Source organism: Aotus nancymaae, unplaced genomic scaffold, assembly GCF_030222135.1.
Source record: "Aotus nancymaae isolate 86718 unplaced genomic scaffold, 86718_ANA_hifiasm-v0.15.2.pri h1tg000011l, whole genome shotgun sequence".
In the NCBI taxonomy this organism is placed as follows: domain Eukaryota; kingdom Metazoa; phylum Chordata; class Mammalia; order Primates; family Aotidae; genus Aotus; species Aotus nancymaae.
The window spans coordinates 72,985,848-73,003,585 of record NW_026988422.1 but is presented as its reverse complement, the minus strand read 5'-3'; the positions used below and the strand labels follow the sequence as shown (position 1 = coordinate 73,003,585).

Sequence of the window (17,738 nt, the reverse complement as noted above, 5' to 3'; positions counted from 1 at the left end):
AGGCAAGGTATTTTTGAAGAAGAATAAGATAAATGGACTTGCCTCACCACATATTAAGATTTATTTTATACTAGAGTAATTGATGAAGGATTGCATTGGTGCAGAGATGAATGAATAGTGAAAAAGAATGGAGTCCAAAGACAGACTTGTGTATAAGCAGACATACTATTAATGACAAAATTGGCAGTGCAGAGGAGTGGGGACAGGACAGTCTTCTAAATAAACAGTCTTGGGACAATTGAATATCAATATAGACAAATAATAAAACTTGATTCTAAGCTTACGCTATATACCCAGACCCATTCCAGGTGAATTTTAGACCTAATATGAAAAGCAAAACAATAAATATCCAGAAGACAATATAGGATAATATACTCCTGATTTTGGCTAGGAAAATAATTTTACGCAGGACCCAAAAGAAGCAATTATAAAGGAAAAGACAGATAAAATTGGATTATACTAAAATGAACTTTTGTTCATCAAAAGATACAATTAAGAGAATGAAAGGCAAATTAAGAGATATTTACAACATCTATAATTTACGAAAGGCTTATATGAAGGATATACAAAGAATTCCTAGGAATCGATTCAAGGAAAACAAAATAGCCCAGCAGAAAAATGTACAAGAGTCCTAAACAGGGTCTTCACCAAAGAGGATATTCAAATGTCGGATAAACATGTGAAAAGCTGTTCAACTTCGTAAGTCTTCAGGGAAATATAAATGAGAGCCAGGTGGGCAAGGGGTCATGGGCTCTTACCATTCAGTGCATGGAGTTTAGCTTTTACCCTCTGCTTTTCAGTCTGATGTCTCATCTCTGCTCTCTTCCAAGCTGTGGTTCCCAGGGTTGAGAATATGAAGATCTAACTTTTCACTGTAGATTCTGTAGGCTCGAAATAGGGGGTGATCCCTTTTCTCCCTGTCATAAAGTTCACGGCCGACACTCCCTTACCAAAAGAGGGGTTAACAAGAGAAAGCTGTGGCAAATTCACTTAATCATAGCTTTATGTGACACAAGAGCCTTTGGAATGAAGACCTAAAGATACAGAGAAAACTATCCATTTTGATGCTTCAATTTGATGAAGAATGGACAGTAGTGTAGAGCTGTGATTGGACGAGGAGAGAATGATCCCAGCAAGGCCTGATCATTCAGATTCTTCCTGGGCTCTCTGTGTGACTTTCTTTCACTCCAGCTATGGGGTAGACCTTCCCTGGAATGAGGGTCTTATGACCTACTATCAGACAAGGTAGAAGGGGAAGGTTAGAGTTGTGTTTGTAGGTTTTATGGCTGGCTCTGGGGAGAGGGGTTCTGGTTTCTGTGTCCTGCTTTGGGGAAGAGGAATTCTAGTTTCTATGGCTTGCCTTGGGAGATTGAGGGGTGAGAGGCAGGAGAACAGGAGGAAGTCGGAGAGAGACTCTGCTTCTGGGTTTGCTTCTGAAGCCTCCACTTTGTTGTATTGTTTTCTGAGCCCCAACAAGTCTAACCCACACCTCATCCCCACTTTGTCTATATCTGATGCCTCCAATTCCTGAGCCTTCTTAGGATTCAATGGGGTGAGTGCACTTGATTCTGCTCCATTCTCCCCTCTGCTGGAATGTGAGTGTCAGCTTTCCTCCTTCTGCCTGCGTTCAGCTGTCACTTTTCCATATACCCTCAGTCTCCAGAAATTACTTCATCTTCCTCATCTGCTGTGGTCTCCTTTCGCCATCTCATTGTCCTTGCGGGTTAATGTTAACCCTCCGAGGACAGAAAGGATGACTTGCACATCTTCAGTTTACTTACAGGTCAAGCATGAGGGCTTAAGAATCATTCATTGATTGGTTTGCCCATTTCCATCATCATTGAAATACTCTGCCCTTTTTCCATTTCTGAGCTTTAAAAAAATCTTCTCTATTGTTTGTCATTGGCAGGCAGGTAGATACAAATGGTAACATCAACTTGGTGCTATATCCAACCCCTAGTAAGTTCCTCCTCCTTTTGGCTGTTTAGATGCCCAGGAAACCTGGGCCCTGCCGGGCATCAGTCCATCCCCTGTGCCAAGCACTGCTGCTCTCTTTGGCCAAGCTGCCTTGTTTGCAAACTGTTCGGAACGGAGGAGTCAGGAGGGGAAGTTGGGACAGCTCTGAGGTGCCTGAAGGGGCTGAGTTTCTCTTCCTCTCCTAAGCAGAAACATGGTGCTCTTAAAATAGCCTTTGGAGCTTTGTGATGTGAATACAGCCACACAGCCCTTCTCAGGATTTGCTTATTATGGAAAATAAAAATCACTAGGAATAGGCGCCCCCGACTTCATTCTCATGGCTGATTTTAAGAAGCTGCATCTTGACTGTTGCTAAGTGGTTTCAGGGTAGAAAGCATCCGACTTCCAATCCTGGGCTGCCTTCGCAGCATTTCAAATTCATGCTGCACAGTGTGGCCACAACTGTTGCCTGTAGACCTTGGCTGGGTGCGCTTTTTCTTCCTCTTCCCCTTATGCAGTCAAAGTTGGGAATAGGAAACTTTTCTGAGGCCTGGCATGGGCTTCAAATTGTGAAGAGTGCCACAACCAGGCTCAAGGAACTGGTGGTGCCTTCTGCCATCTTGAGATTTTTCAAGATGAGACTGATTTGACTTTATCAATGATTTGATTTTGTGGAAGTTATTAAAAGTTTCCAACAAGTTTATTGTGTTTCTAAGTGGCTCACAGCTATAGGCAAATCTGAAATTCTTTTGTAAGCCTGGGTAGTGGTCTGGAGAGAAGGGTGTATCTTTTCTAGATATTAGAAGAACACATCATCTCATACAAGGGCAAGGGTGTTTCAGTCTCATGATTCGAGAGTGCACATGGTAAACAGCTGTGCTGGTTAATTATTATCAGAAAAAAATGACTGCAGTTCAAATATTTAATTTTTTTTGGTAGATATTTCCCAACCTTGACTTGGCTTATAGTTAATAATAACATACAGCAAGTCACTTGATTTGTGGCATACGTTTTGCAACTAGTTAATCTTTGCGGCCACACTAAGAAGTTGCATGGTCAGAAGCAAGACATTGTACACCCTTTAAAAAATGTGTGTTTGATTAGGTTTCACAAAATTCTAGGCTAGAAGTGTTTCAGTCATGGGAACTTGATGCTCCAGTTGTCTGTGTACTAAAGTATCCTGAAATCATTGTTTTTTCAGAGGAGCGTTGGCTTTGCCCATGGGTACCGAATGCCTTGGGTTTCTGTCTTTGCCAAATCCTTCTTCATGAAGACAGCAGCCCTACCCTTACTATGTCTTAAATCACATATCTTTATACTGAACTAGCTATACAGGAGAGCTACAGTCCAGGTGCCAACCAGGAGTTTAACCACAAATGTACTGCTACCCAATACCTTTCCAATATTTGGTTAGGCATGGTGGTATCTATGGCAGATTGGTGGTTATCCGACCTGTTCCTGAATTTAACCTGGCCATTTGAGATCTCTCTATATAACATAATGTTAGCCTGGAGCATTCCTGGAATTGTGCTTTATCTTGGTGTCATTGGGCAGTGTTGATGGTTGCTAAGTTTCTGGATGCTAAAAAAGAAAAGCTTACTTACACCCATTGCTGAATTTTTACTTTACCCAAGTCATGATTTCTGGGCTTTTATTGCCCTATATTAGGCCATTCTTGCATTGCTATGAATACTTGAGACCAGGTAATTTATAAGAAAAGAGGTTTAATTGGCTCACGGTTCTGCAGGCTGTATAGGAAGCATGATGCTGGCATCTGCTTGGTTTCTGGGAGGCCTCAGGAAACTTACAATCATGGCAGAAGGCAAAGTGGGAGCAGACACGTCACATGGCCAGAGCAGGAGCAAGAGAGGGAGGAGGTGCCACACACTTGTAAATGACCAGGTCTCGCCAGAAGTCACTATTGTGAGGACGGCATGGAGAGGATGGTGCTAAACCTTTCATGAGGAATCCATCCCCATGATCCAGTCACCTCCCACCGGGTCTCACCTCCAACACTGGGGATTACAATTTGGCATGAGATTTAGAGGGGACACACATCCAAACTATATCAGATGCTAAAACAAAAAAGCCCCATATACCCGTTGTCGTATCTGTTAATTTACCTAAACTATGATTCCTGGGCTTGCTATTTATTTATTTATTTATTTAGACAGAGTCTTGCTCTGTGACCCACGCTGGAGTGCAGTGGTGTGGTCTCAGCTCACTGCAACCTCTGCCTCCCAGATTCAAGCAATTTTCCTGCCTCTGCCTCCCGAGTAGTTGGGATTATAGGCACCTGCCACCATGCCCGGCTAATTTTTATATTTTTAGTAGAGACGAGGTGTCACCATATTGTCCAGGCTGGTCTCAAACTCCTGACCTCAAGTGATCTGCCCATTTCTGCATCCCAAAATGCTTAGATTATAGGTGTGAGCCACTGTGCCTGGCCTGATTCCTGGGCTTTCTTACCCTGAGATAAATGTTGCTTCTCACACACAGTGCTTTAAATTTGTTTCAATGTCATTGCCTTTAGATGAGGCATATGCCTTCTAGATGACCCCAGTCCTTATCTTTCTCTATCACTGACACTGGCTTCACTCACTTTTTTTTGTCTGCCTTGCTCTTGTGGGCATTTGAATTTGCAAATCCTGCTTTAGACAGTGTAGTTAATTTTATGTATTAACTTGGCTAGGCCACAATATACAGATATTTGGTCAAGCACCAGTCTAGATGTTGCTGTGAAGGGATTATCTAGAGGAGATTAACATTTAAATTAGCAGATGTTGAATAAAGCAGATTACCCTCCATAATGTGGGTGGGCCTCACCCAATCAGTTGAAGAACATAAGAGAAAAAGACTGAGGTTCCCCTGAGAAAGAAGAAATTTTGCCTTCACATGGCCTCTGGACTTGAACTGCGACATCAGCTCTTCCCTGGGTCTCCAGCCTGCCAGTGTACCCTTTGGAGTCACCAGCCCCTATAATTGTGCAAGCCAGTTCTTTAAAAGAAATCTCTATAAATGTCCATACATCTACTGTTCTGTTTCTCTGGATATACTGCCTAATACCTATAGTGAGCTCTTTATAAAGACCTTCAGGGACAAACAGTTGATTTCCTTTTATCTTATGGATACTGAGTCATGTAATTGAAACTGTTTCCCTTTTTGCATCAATGTGAAAAGCTTAGAATCAAATCTGTGTCTTTTAGCAAATAAATCCTGATGGGTGCACTTCACCAGTAGTAAAGGCACACTAGTGAAATGGTGGGAGGGAATATCAGAACCTGAGGTTTGTCAGGGCGAGTGTTTGGTGAGCCTGTTTAGTTTGAATCTGCCGCCCCGCATCCCCTGCATTGAGTAAGCCATCTGAAATATTTTCTTAGATAGAGGCATAAGCAAACAAACAAACAAAAAACCAGTGTACCTTTTCATCAGTCTCCTTCAGATAACACACACTTTTTGAATCGTGATTGGGGAGAGTAGTCGCAATTGAGTGGTTTAATAGCTTATTTCTGGAGAGATGAGTAGCAAGCAGTTGAAAATACCAAGACATGCTTGGGAAGGGAACAAGGGTGGATGTAATGATTTACATGCTTCCCACAGAGAGGAGAACTGTTGGAGCCATGAGATTTATTAAGATTATTAAAGGAGAACATGGGGAACCTTGGCATGACACTTGGTGAACACATTAGTGTGTTTATTCTCACTGCTGCAGAAGACCTAAAAGAATTATTTTTCTTCCCTTCCCAATAAAACAGTGAAATGTTTGAACTCTGAATCTGGAATCCCTTGCCTCAGAGAGATGCTACAACTTTGTGTCCAGGGGCTGAATGTTGGGTTTCCAGATACCTAGAACTCAACCCCAACTCAGACTTTTGTTAGGAAATTGGATAAAAGTCAAGGATTTGAGGAAGGCAGATGCTAGGAACTGAGAATACAAAATGGTTCAGTGTGAATGATAGGAGATTGTGCGGGGCTGCTGGACTTCTCTGATTCTAGGAAGGGAATCCCTGAAGTGGAAGAGACCCATATCAACTGTCTGTGGCATACCAGAATGTACCAAACTCTGGGATAAGGTAGCATGTGGATGCTGGAAGAACTTAACATGAAACACCATGGCCCTGGGAGCCACAGCCAAGCCCTCCTGTGGTCCTACTTGGTTTGGAGGGAAAAGAGTGGGTAGTGGGGAACAGTCCGATGACACGTATCATGCAAGTGACCCTGGGAACTGAAAACCACGTGCTTTTTTCCTATTCAATCTCTCTCTCTCTCTCTCTCTCTCTCTCTCTCTCTCTCTCTCTCTCTCTTTTTGACAGAGTTTTGCTTTTGTTGCCCAGGCTGGAGTGCAGTGGCATGATCTCGGCTCACTGCAACCTCCGCCTCCCAGGTTAAAGCGATTCTCCTGCTTCAGCCTCCTGAGTAGATAGGATTACAGGCACACACCACCACGCCCAGCAAATTTTGAAATTTTTATTAGAGACAAGGTTTCACCATACTGACCAGGCTGGTCTTGAACTCCTGACCTCAGGTGATCCTCCTGCCTCGGCCTCCCAAAGTGCTGGGATTACAGGCATGAGCTACTGCATCTGGCCTTTTTTGGTTTTGTTTTTGAGACAGAGTCTCACTGTGTCACCCAGGCTGGAGTACATTGGCGTGATGACATCTTACTGTAGCCTTGACCTTCCAGGCTCAAGTAATCCCTCCACCTCAGTCTCCCAAGTAACTGGGACTACAGGCATGCACTACCACACTTGGCTAATATATATATATATATATATATATATTTTTTTTTTTTTTTGGTAGAGATGAGGTCTAACGAGGTCTGACTATGTTGCCCAGGTTGGTCTTGAACCTCTGGGCCCAAGTGATTCCTCTACCTCGGCCTCCCAAGGTGCTGAGATTACAGGTATGAGCCACCACACCTGGCCATTTCCCCTTATTTTCTAGGTACCATGTAAGCCCCCAGATGTCCCTCTGACCCCAGAAGGGGAAAAATTCCCTAAAAACATAATTGAAATTAAATTTCCATTAAGTGAGGCTTTGGGATTCAGATTTAATTTGATTTAGAAGAAATAAAGTAATGTCATGTCCCTTGCCCTCAACTTGCATCAATTATGGAGCAAATGTATTCCCACTAGAAATAAAACCAGGTCAAGATCCTTAGGGAACACATATTTCAGGGAGAGCTGTCTCAATTCTGGAGGGGGATCAGGTGTTAGTACAAAGAATCACACAGATGGAAGTTGGGCAGAGGTGGGGGACCATCTAGAAATCATCTATTTCCTTCCTTTGCCTAGCATTTTCTAGTAGGATGACACTGCATCCCCTCAAAGGTTTTGAGAAAGTGGAGTCCATATATGGCACTATTATGTGGTCCTTAACTCCTGACTGTATTTATACAATTAGCCCAGCTTGACTGAGAGCCCTTGGCGGTGGTTTCCTTTGAGCACAGAACAGGTTTTGGCTAAAGCTGCTCAGCATGGTACCTGGAAAACCATCCTCTGAGAGTTTACAGAACACCTTGTAATCTGGAAGGAAATTATTCCTCCTAATATGTCTGTAAGAAACTCATTTAGTTCATCCATTTTATAGATGAGGTAATTGTGGTTAAAGAGCTGAATACAAGTTCCCAGGCAACTTATTTCTGGAGAATCTTAGGAAGAAAATTACTGCTCTTGACTGATTTTCTAGACTCTGCTAGAAAGACCAATCTGGTGTTTAGAAATATGAGTTTTGAAGTCAGATGAATTCAGGTTCAAATTCTGGCTTTGCCTCCAGTTACCTCTATAACTTCGCACTGAACTCTGGGAACTTCATTTTTTTTTTTTCTTTTCAGAATAGGAATAAGCTATCTCATAAAGTTAGGGAAAAATATAGAGAAATATATTTATTCCTTTATGTATTTATTAAGTATTATTGGGTATATACTCTGTAGCAGTGAGCTAGTAAGGGTTCTCCCATGATTCAGTTGAAGACACAAGGAAATAACGAACAGCTAAACAAATAAATATAAAAGATACTATGGGGTATGAAATAACCATCCAGGGTAAAACAATGAGAAAGAATGGTAGTGGCACCATTTGGTAAGGGTGGCCAGATAAGGGTTCTCTGCAGATAAGACGCCAGCCTTGTACATGCAGAGGTCCTGAGGTGGGACTAGCTTGCATGTCTGAGGAACAGGAAGAAGGAACAGTGTAGCTGGAGGTTGGTGAGTTGTGGAATGGCTGGGAGGAGAAATGGCAGGGTCCCATCACCTCAAGGCTTATGGGCAAGAGAAATGTGGATTTTATTGCCGGTATATTGGGATACAACTAGAGGACTTTACGCAAAGTCACTGAATTAGATTTATATTCTTAAAAGAATATTTTGTCTGGGCACAGTGGCTCATGCCTGTAATCCTAGCACTTTGGGAGACTGAGGCAGGAGGATCACTTGAGGTCAGGAGTTTGAGACCAGCCTGGGCAACATAGTGAGACCCCATCTTTTTTTTTTTTTTTCAGGGTTCTACTTGTTACTTTTATTAAAAGTTATAAATAAAATACATTAGGATATAAATGTCTTCATTTGTACAAACAAATTTTTGCCTTTTTTAATGGTCTCAATTGCAGATTCATTATACAGCACCATCAACTGCAGTCAAACAAATGGGTACAATTTCCCAAAGAAATATTAGCACAACTTTTTTAGTTTCACTAAAGAGAATTTTTTTTTTTTTATTGCATTTTAGGTTTTGGGGTACATGTGAAAAACATGCAAGGTTGTTGCATAGGTGCATACGTGGCAGTGTGATTTGCTGCCTTCCTCCCCTTCACCTATATCTGGCATTTCTCCCCATGCTATCCCTCCCCAACTCCCCACCCCCCTCTGTCCCCCCCTCCCCCCAACAGACCCCAGTGTATAGTGCTCCCCTCCCTGTGTCCATGTGTTCTCATTGTTCAACACCCACCTATGAGTGATAACATGTGGTGTTTGATTTTCTGTTCTTGTGTCAGTTTGCTGAGAATGATGGTTTCCAGGTTCATCCACGAGACCCCATCTTTAAAACATTAAAAAATAAATAAAATAAATTACCCAGGCCTGGTGGCATGTGCTTGTGGTCCAAGCTACTTGGGAGGCTGAGATGGGAGGATCCCTTGAGCCCAGGAGTTTGAGACTGCAGTGAGCCATGATCATGCCAGTGTACTTCAGCCTGGGTGACAGAGCGAGACCTTGTCTTAAAAAAAAAAAAAAAAAAGGCCAGGCATGGTGGTCCATGCCTGTAATCCTAGCACTTTGGGAGGCCAAGATGGGAGGATTACTTGAGGCCAAGAGTTTGAGACCTGCCTGAGCAATGTAGTGAGATTTCATCTCTACAAAAACTTTTAAATATTTCGACAGGTGTGCTGGCATGTGCCTGTAGTCCTGGCAGGTGGCTGAGGTGAGATGATCACTTAGGCCCAACAGGTTGAGGCTCCAGTGAGCTGTGATTTTGCCACTGCACTCCTACCTGGCCAAAAGAGAGAGACCCTGTCTCAAACAAAACGAAACAAAACATTCATTCTGGCTACTGTGTGGAGGATGCAATTAGAGAGACCACTTATGAGGAGTGACAGTGTCTAGGAGAGAAGAAGGGGGCTTTGGCTAGAGTGAGGACGCGGAATGGCAAACAGAAGAGAGGCTCAGGATTATTTTAGAATTTTGGAAGGTGGTATCATTTCCTGAGATTGGAAAGACTTGGAGTGAACATGTTTTGGGTGGGGAAGTGGAGAACAAGAATTCTGTGTTGGTCAGCCTAAGTTTGAGATGCCTGTTGCATGTGTCGGGGTGGGGGGCAGCTGGATGTACCCATCTGGAGCTCAGGGGCAGAGTCATGGAGAATCGGACTTATCAGCATGGACGTGGTATCTGTAGCTAGAAGGTTGGGCAAGATCATTCAGAGAGAAGGTATGGCAGAGATAGAAGTGCCTGGACAGAGTCCTGAGGACTAAAATGTCAAGATGAGTTGCAAAAAGATGAGCTAGCAAAAATTGCTGAGAAGGAACTCTCATTGAAGTTGCTGGAAGAGAAGTGGGCATCTGGTGTTGCAAAAGCCCAGGGCTGGACGCACTAGGCATTCAAAGAGAGTTAGTTTCTTCTTTAATGGAAAAGTATCATTCATCCATTTTAGGTCTTTCAAAGGATATTATATTACCTTTCATCCCAGCATAAATTCAATTTGCAATGGCATTTTTTCCCTTTCATATGTCTTTCAAGGTTGAAATATAGAGCCCTGAAGAGCTGTGGGTTGGTCACCTCTCTTCGCAAGCATACATTTACTAGGTTGCAAATCCACCAAGGGAAGATTTCTCTTTTTCCACTGTAAGTTCACATGATTTAATTTGCCTGAGTAACCTGCTGTCATAGGTTTTCATAGAGTCCTGACATCTAACAGAGTAATTAATGCTTTAGGCTTTTAGGAGCTGTTTCAGGTTTTTATTAATCACCATTGTGATTGCACGTGTGAATTATGAAGGAGTTATTTTGGTAGTTGAATTTCCTCCTCAGGAAAATTTCCATATTTGTTCATGATGAACTGATGGCCTGAAGAAAAAGAAAGAGGAAATGGAGAAATTTCTCCAGGTCCGAAGGAGACATTCCACATTACCCGGGGTAAGAATGACTTCCTAGTGAACAGAAGGAGTGTGAGGTGTTTGAAGCTGGTAGTTAAACGTTTTCTCTTTCCCTCCCTGTAATTTAATTAGAAATTCCCTGTGACTGCCCCAGGGATATATGGATTTTGTGAATTTTGCGAAGATGTGTGGCGTCATTTCATCATGATGTCATTTGCCATGAATGTGCAGGTTTTTGATCCCTTTATGATTCCCACCATTGGAGGAGTCACTCCTAGGACCTTCATGATTCATCTACTGGTCTTTTGGGGGTTTTCCAGAAGACAGAAGTATCTAGGTAACTGGAAGGAAATAGAAACCTATCCTTATAATTTTATTCAGGGAAGACATCGTGAATTTTCAAAATTATGTGATTGTACTTGAGATCAGTGTATGAAAAAGGAATGCGATGAGTAGAGTCCAGTCCTTAGGATTCACTTCTGAAGTGTGAAAAGCACCATAGCTGTTTTCTTGGAAACTCCACCCCTCCAGGCATTAACTCACACCCCAGACATTCACAGAACCTCTGCAGAGACTCTTCTCTGGCTGCACGTGTGTCTTTCTTGCCATTTTCCTTGGCATGTGGGTAAATTTAGGCTTCCCCTGTGTTTATGGGAAATTTTACTCCGAGTCTATTACTGTGACAAGAGAAGACTGGCTGCTTTACACAACACAGGGCTTTTTTCAAAGATTAGAGCGATTTTCTCTGATTCTACTATACTTGGGGAAGATTTTTGAGACTACAAATACAAGACAAAGTAGTTCTATATCAGCACATGGATGAAGTCAGCCACTCTGCTAGTATCCAGTTCTTTGACTATTGAGTAAAAATAGCTGTTACTGTTCTAATTGCCATTTTTACAGTGGCCAGTTGGGAGAGATGGAAGAGGGAAACAAGGCGCTGGGTTGGGCAGAAGGAGGTCCATTTGCAAAGTCAACAGCAGAAGTGTTTGGGGAACAGAAGACATCTGATCCGAATTCTATACAGATAAGGGAAGGATTCGATACCCAGCAGATGGGCCACCCTTCTAATTCTGCAGTAGCTTGCCGTAACAGACTTCTAATCTGATGGTATTTTCATCTTACTTACAACCTGCCTTTTTTTTCTTCCGTAGGTAACAGCATTTCTGATAAAGGTGATAAATTTGCTAAAGCTTAACATTCAGATTCTTTCCTTGTCTGAGTCTTATATAATTATATATATATTTGGGCTCAGAGGTCCCAGTCTAACAAATTCCCTTCACAGGAGTACCATTTGAGGGCCCATTCTCTCATTAATTTTATTTGACATTTATGTCAACATTACATTCCTAGCCTAAAAGGAGAAATCACATGAGTACGCAGGGGCATATTTTAAAGTGGAGTATTTGGTTTGGCAGTGAAAAGCAGCCGGCAAAGTCTGCGAAAGCAACCTTTTCTAAATTAGTTAATATAAAGTGGTCTAAATGCCCTAAATTTATATTGTTCTACAATGTGCTAAATGCGAGCGTGCGTGGCTGTTTTGATATTTCTAACATTTCCCCTCTGGGGCGCCCAGAATTGCCTAAGATGGGTGTCTCTGGAAAATAAACTTGGGAGCCACCAGAGGTGTCGAACCGACCGAAAACAAGCCGCTTACGGTGTCAGCCATGGAATTTGGTTCCTTGTGCAAAAATTTTCCTTGTGCAAAAATCAAAGACCCGATTCTTCTTCTACTTAGCCTGACTTCAGAGTGGGGAGCTTATCGGTGAGGCGTGGAAGCATCTGGTCACCAGTTCTGCTGAATGAAGAGTTTCATAGGCGCTGCCGTGGAGGCTGGAGAGCAGTTGCCAGCCCCAGGCCAGCATCGGGAGCCAATCTTGTGGCCACGACTTTGCCTAGTGCTTCTCAAAGTAGACAAAAGCATGAACTGGGGTTACTAACCCTAAATAAGAAACAATTGTTACAGACCATCAGTATACTCTGATTTGGGACCTAAGTTGAATTTTGAATCAAGAGATGCCACGAGAGAGGAAAAGAGCTTCCCCTAAGCAGCCTCCAAGGGCCTGAGTGTGGCAGTTCCTTCTGCTTCCAAAATGCTGACTTGTACATAGTTGGTGGTTTGTGTGCTCTGGAGCCGTGCTTTGTGTTTGGCGGTAACAATGAGTCGCAGACTGGGTTTTTGCTTTGCAGAGAATTCACCAGCTTTGGAGAGGACCTGCCTTTGGTAAAAGCAGGGAGTGGGCAGTTTCTCCAGCGCCCCTTGCTTGAGTTTACTATAGGGTTCATCCCTTCTCCCTATCATCCCCGCCCCAGCCAGAGTTTACTGACCCAAAACGACCTCCCAGTTTCCTTTATGCCATCTCTGTCATGAATCTCAAGGGTCAAGTGGTTGGTCACCAGCTGACCTGTGAGCCTACCCAGTTAGCAAGGTCCTCCAAGGTCATTACTAGAGTGATCTTAACTATGGCCTTCTAGAGTCGGTATCTCTTGGGGGTCCCCTTTGTGGGCTGGCAGAAAGGTGGGGATATTGTCAGAGAAAACAGAGGAGGAAGGATGATTGCAGTTTATGAAGGAGAAACTTTGAGTCTGAGTTAGCTTTCATCAGAGCCAGTAGAAACAGCCTTGCTGTCAACACCTCACTCTGGCTTAGAGAACTTTGTGATTTTCTTACCTGAATCTGCTTAAGCTTTCCACTGGCCTTGTTAGGTATGTTTGCATACAGATCAGCTGGTGGGGGTAGTGGTAGAATGTTTTAGAGTTCCAGTATACCCTTCCTCCCCTATAAAGGCACAACAACATACAGAAGAATTAGACATTTATAATTTTTTTTTAAAGCTGTAAAGGCAATTCTGATTTTCATAGGGAAGAGATTTTAAGAACTGGAGGAGCCTCGGAGGTCTTTGCATGTCTAGATAAGCTCGGAGGTTAAGAGCCGGGTCTCCTGACGTTTGGCTCAGTCTTCTTTTCTTGTTCCAGCCACTGCCTGTAGGACGATCAGAGAAGCTTCCCATTGAGATTCCAGTATGGCGATGGAAAGTGGTAGGAAATCCTTCTGCTGAGAGCTGATAACAGTTATGTTCCAACACTATGGGAGGGAAGGGCCCTTTGAGATGGTGAGTGGAATCCTGGGGCTGTGACTTGGCAGGGGGCAGAGCTGGGAGTGGCACCAAGCTCCCTCAAGCTCTCAGTTCAGTGGTCCCCTCCCCATTTCATGGGTAGAAGATGATTGGAGGCACCCTTTGGTTCTCTCTCTACTCTCTCCCTGCCAGTCACCAAGTGTGTCCCTGCCAGGCCTTTATCACTGCCCCACCAGAGAAGACTGGAAACTTAATTTGGGAAGTGACAACCATGGAATGAATGTGTCCTTATTAGACCATGCCTCGGTTTTTAACTTGGTTAAATGAACCAGCATTCTTTTTTTTTTGAGACAGAGTTTCGCTCTTGTTACCCAGGCTGGAGTGCAATGGTGCGATCTCGGCTCACCGCAACCTCCGCCTCCTGGGTTCAGGCAGTTCTCCTGCCTCAGCCTCCTGAGTAGCTGGGATTACAGGCACGCGCCACCATGCCCAGCTAATTTTTTGTATTTTTAGTAGAGACGGGGTTTCACCTTGTTGACCAGGATGGTCTCGAACTCTTGACCTCGTGATCCACCCGCCTCAGCCTCCCAAAGTGCTGGGATTACAGGCGTGAGCCACCGCGCCCGGCAATGAACTACCATTCTCTTAGAAGACATCCATTTTCCTAGAACCCTTGTTGTTGATGTTGCTGCCCAGAGGTGGCACTTTTCTGCCAGGAAGAGGTGAGGATCCGCTTTGGAATAGAGTGAGTGATTGAGTAGGGGCTGAAGGGAGAGTGGCTCAGAACAACAATAATTGCAAACAGTGGCCGTGGAGAGAATTCCCTTTGCCTCCTATCTCCTTAAAAAATGACTCCTCTTTGCTACTAAGGACCTGGCTTTATTTTTACCTTATTTTATTTTTGGAGATGGGGTCTTGCTCAGGCTGGAGTACAATGGCACAATCATGGTTCACTGCAGCCTTGACCTCCCAGGCTCAAGGGATCCTCCTGCCTTGGTCTCCTGAGTAGCTGGGACCACTGGTGCCCCCACACCAAGCCCTGCTAACTTTTTTAATTAAAATAGAGACAGGGTCTCCCCATGTTGCTTAGGCTGGTCTTGAACTCATGGGCTAAAGTGATGCTCAGCTTCCCAAAGTGCTAGGATTATGCGCCTGGCCATGACCTTGCTTTAATCCTCTTATGGCCCTTAGGCAAAGCATGCACAGTCTGATGGGGACCTTAATTGTTGTCCCCAGTACTTGTACATGTGTTATCTGGCATGTTGCTTGACCTGGGAATGAAGGGGCTCAGGTATTGTCTATGTGCAAATTTCTTCTCTAGTGCAATTTAAAAACTGCCGTTGGACTAGCTCTGCGGAGGGAAGGCCCTTCCCCTCCTTAACGGGATTTGGAAAGCAAAAAGCGTGCTAGTCTTCTAAGTGAAGCTTTATTGGCGTTTGGAGTCTTGCAATATATTTTTAATATACTATGTATGCTGTATCTGAGTAAATCAGTAGGTATGTTTTGAAATTAAATATTTGCTAAGGGCTAGGCTCTTCTCGTGTTAAATTATTGATAACAAACTTCACAGACACTGTATGAGACTTGATGATATACAGTTTTTGAGTGACCTGCCATTTATTAGACTTTATCTGCACATGAAATCTATTTCCAATTCAGACCATATCTGCTTCGGGATTGCTTGCCAGAAATCTATTCCCAAGATTCTCCTTATTTCAGTGAAATATCTCTGGCTCAGCACCTTTCCCAGGGCAGCTGATCTAATCGGGGCTGGATCACTTATCGCTTCTCATTTCCTTTGGCAGGACTGTCAAACTAGAAGTGCATCTCGGGGACACTCAGAAGCACCAGGTGATGTGAGTGTCCCCCTTCTCCCTTTTCCTGTACGGCAGAAGGTAGGGAGAGGTGAACTCCCCAAACCAGAGTCCTGCTCTAGGGTCTAAGCAGAAACAGGACCACTTTTGTAGTCAGGCTAACAGAACTTGTCTCCCTGCCTCCCTCTCTGCCAGGAGCTGTCATGGAAGCACCACATGGAACCCTGTTCAATGACCCTGAGCAATTAGAACTCATTTGCATGGCATGCAAGGCCAAGGGGGGCCCCCAAGTCTTTTTCAGCTCCCTCTTGTTCCCTGACTTCTCTGTAGACAGGTGCATACTTCTGGCTGTGGCAAGGGCCAGCTGGCAGGAGGACGCTAACTTGTCATCACAGAAATAAAATTTGTCACCTCCATGTCCCCAACCTCTGTTCTTTGATGTTTAACCAGCACTGTGCATCTTTATAAACATGTCAGGGTTCTATTTTTATTTCCTAATTAATTCAGAAAAGGAGCAGAAGACATTGCTAATGATAGGAAAAGGAAAGATCAGAAAGGTAGGGACCAGGGGTGGCTTTTATTTTTCAGTTGAATGAGGCAATTGAATGAATATGTGGCTCCAGCAATTAGAGAAATTACTTCGGGCCAGCCAGTGCCTGGCAATTCTTGGGCTGCCCTGAAACCGGTCAGAATTTATTCATATGAGCATGTCTAAACGTATCAACTTCAGAGGCCAGCTTTTCTTCTTATACTAATAGACAGTGAGACTTCATTTTCCCAAGCACAAGGGAGAATACAAATTTCCACATATATTAATTTTTTAATTATTTGAAATGTGATATTTTAGCACTGCTTCTGAAGTTACATTCTCTGAGTATATTAAACCTAATTTAACCTTTGACTTGATTTAAAATCATCTTTATAAACATCTAGAACTGTATACTTTAGTGATTCCAGAATCTTAACAATCTCAAGGGTGTAGTCTTTTAATTAAATGAGCTTTTCCTCCATTCCATTGTTACTGAAAGGCTAAAATAATAGACATGGAGTAATGGAAAGAGTTCTAAACTTGGAATCAAAACTCTACTTCTAATTCAAGTTTAATCATTAATTCACTGTGTGACCTTTAGCAAGTCTCTGAACATCTCTGAGCATTTATTTCTTCATCTATAAAAATGAAGAATTGGACCATAAGACTCCTAAGGTTGTTGACATTTCTAAAATTCTATAATTTTATGATCAAGGGCCATGCTACTCAGTAATACGAGGTATCTGAAGGGCTTTTGAGGTGTTTCTTAATGATACGGCTCCAAACTACCATCACTGTGTTGGCTTTGAAGCTTTCCTCTGTTTTATGGGTAGGCAAACTATAGCCTGTAGGTCAAATCTGGCTTACCACCTGTTTTTGTAAATAAAGTTTTATTGGCACAGAGCCACACTTATTTGTTTAGGTATTGCCTGTGGCTGCTTTTGAGCTACAGTGGTGGAGTTGAGTAGCTGCAACAGAGGTGGTGTGGTACGTGATGTCTAAAATACTTTCTGACCTTTATATAAGAAATTTGCCAACCTTCATTCTTTTTTTCATTCTCAGTCTATCACTTTTCTTTTCTTTTTTTTTCTCTTTTTTTTGAGACAGAGTCTCACTCTGTTGCCCAGATTGGAGTGCAGTGGCGTGATCTCGGCTCACTACAACCTCCACCTCCCACGTTCAAGCAATTTAGCAGAGACAGAGTTTCACCACGTTGTCCAGGCTGGTCTCGAACTGCCTTAGCCTCCCAAGTTGCTGGGATTACAGGGGCCCGCCACCACACCCTGCTAATTTTTAGTACAGGTGGGATTTCACCATGTTGGCCAGGCTGGTCCAAACTCCTGACCTCAAATGATCTACCCACCTCGGCCTCCCAAAGTGCTGGGATTACAGGCGTGAGCCACCATGCCCAGCCAGTCTATCACTTTTCATTGCAATCCCTCTCTCCCTCCAGGAGTTTGTTATAATTTGCCACCTCTACCTGTCTAGGGGTTAAGAAGCCAGACTGCATACCTGATTAGAATTAGGTTCAAAGTAAGAGTCTGTAGGTTTTGAACAAAAGTGTGAGGGGACAGTCTTTGAGTGCAGTGCTGAGTGCATGGGCTTTTAGCTACTTAGGGCTCCTTTCTTATTTAAATGTCTAGGTCATTCTGGATAGTTATAGTTGAAATTTCAACACAGCTTGAAAAGTCTAGAAATGTTACTTATTTTGCTGACAGTGGTTATGCATTGCTACTATGGTTAGCTTGAAGGCAAAAGTGGACAACTGAACTTGAGG

At 43.2% G+C, this 17,738-nt stretch overlaps 1 protein-coding gene across 2 annotated transcripts in view; it reads left to right on the top strand.

Annotated features, from left to right (window-relative positions):
• Positions 1-17,738, top strand: part of FOXN3 (forkhead box N3) — a 467,496-nt gene that overhangs the window by 24,354 nt on the left and 425,404 nt on the right. Inside the window, exon 1 of one of the 2 annotated variants that reach the window (XM_012453093.2) lies at positions 15,455-15,474. The exons of the other annotated variant lie outside the window; for it this stretch is intronic. The gene's annotated coding sequence lies outside the window, so the exon portion shown is untranslated. Of the gene's footprint in view, positions 1-15,454; positions 15,475-17,738 lie in introns of those variants that run through there. 2 annotated transcript variants of the gene reach the window in all.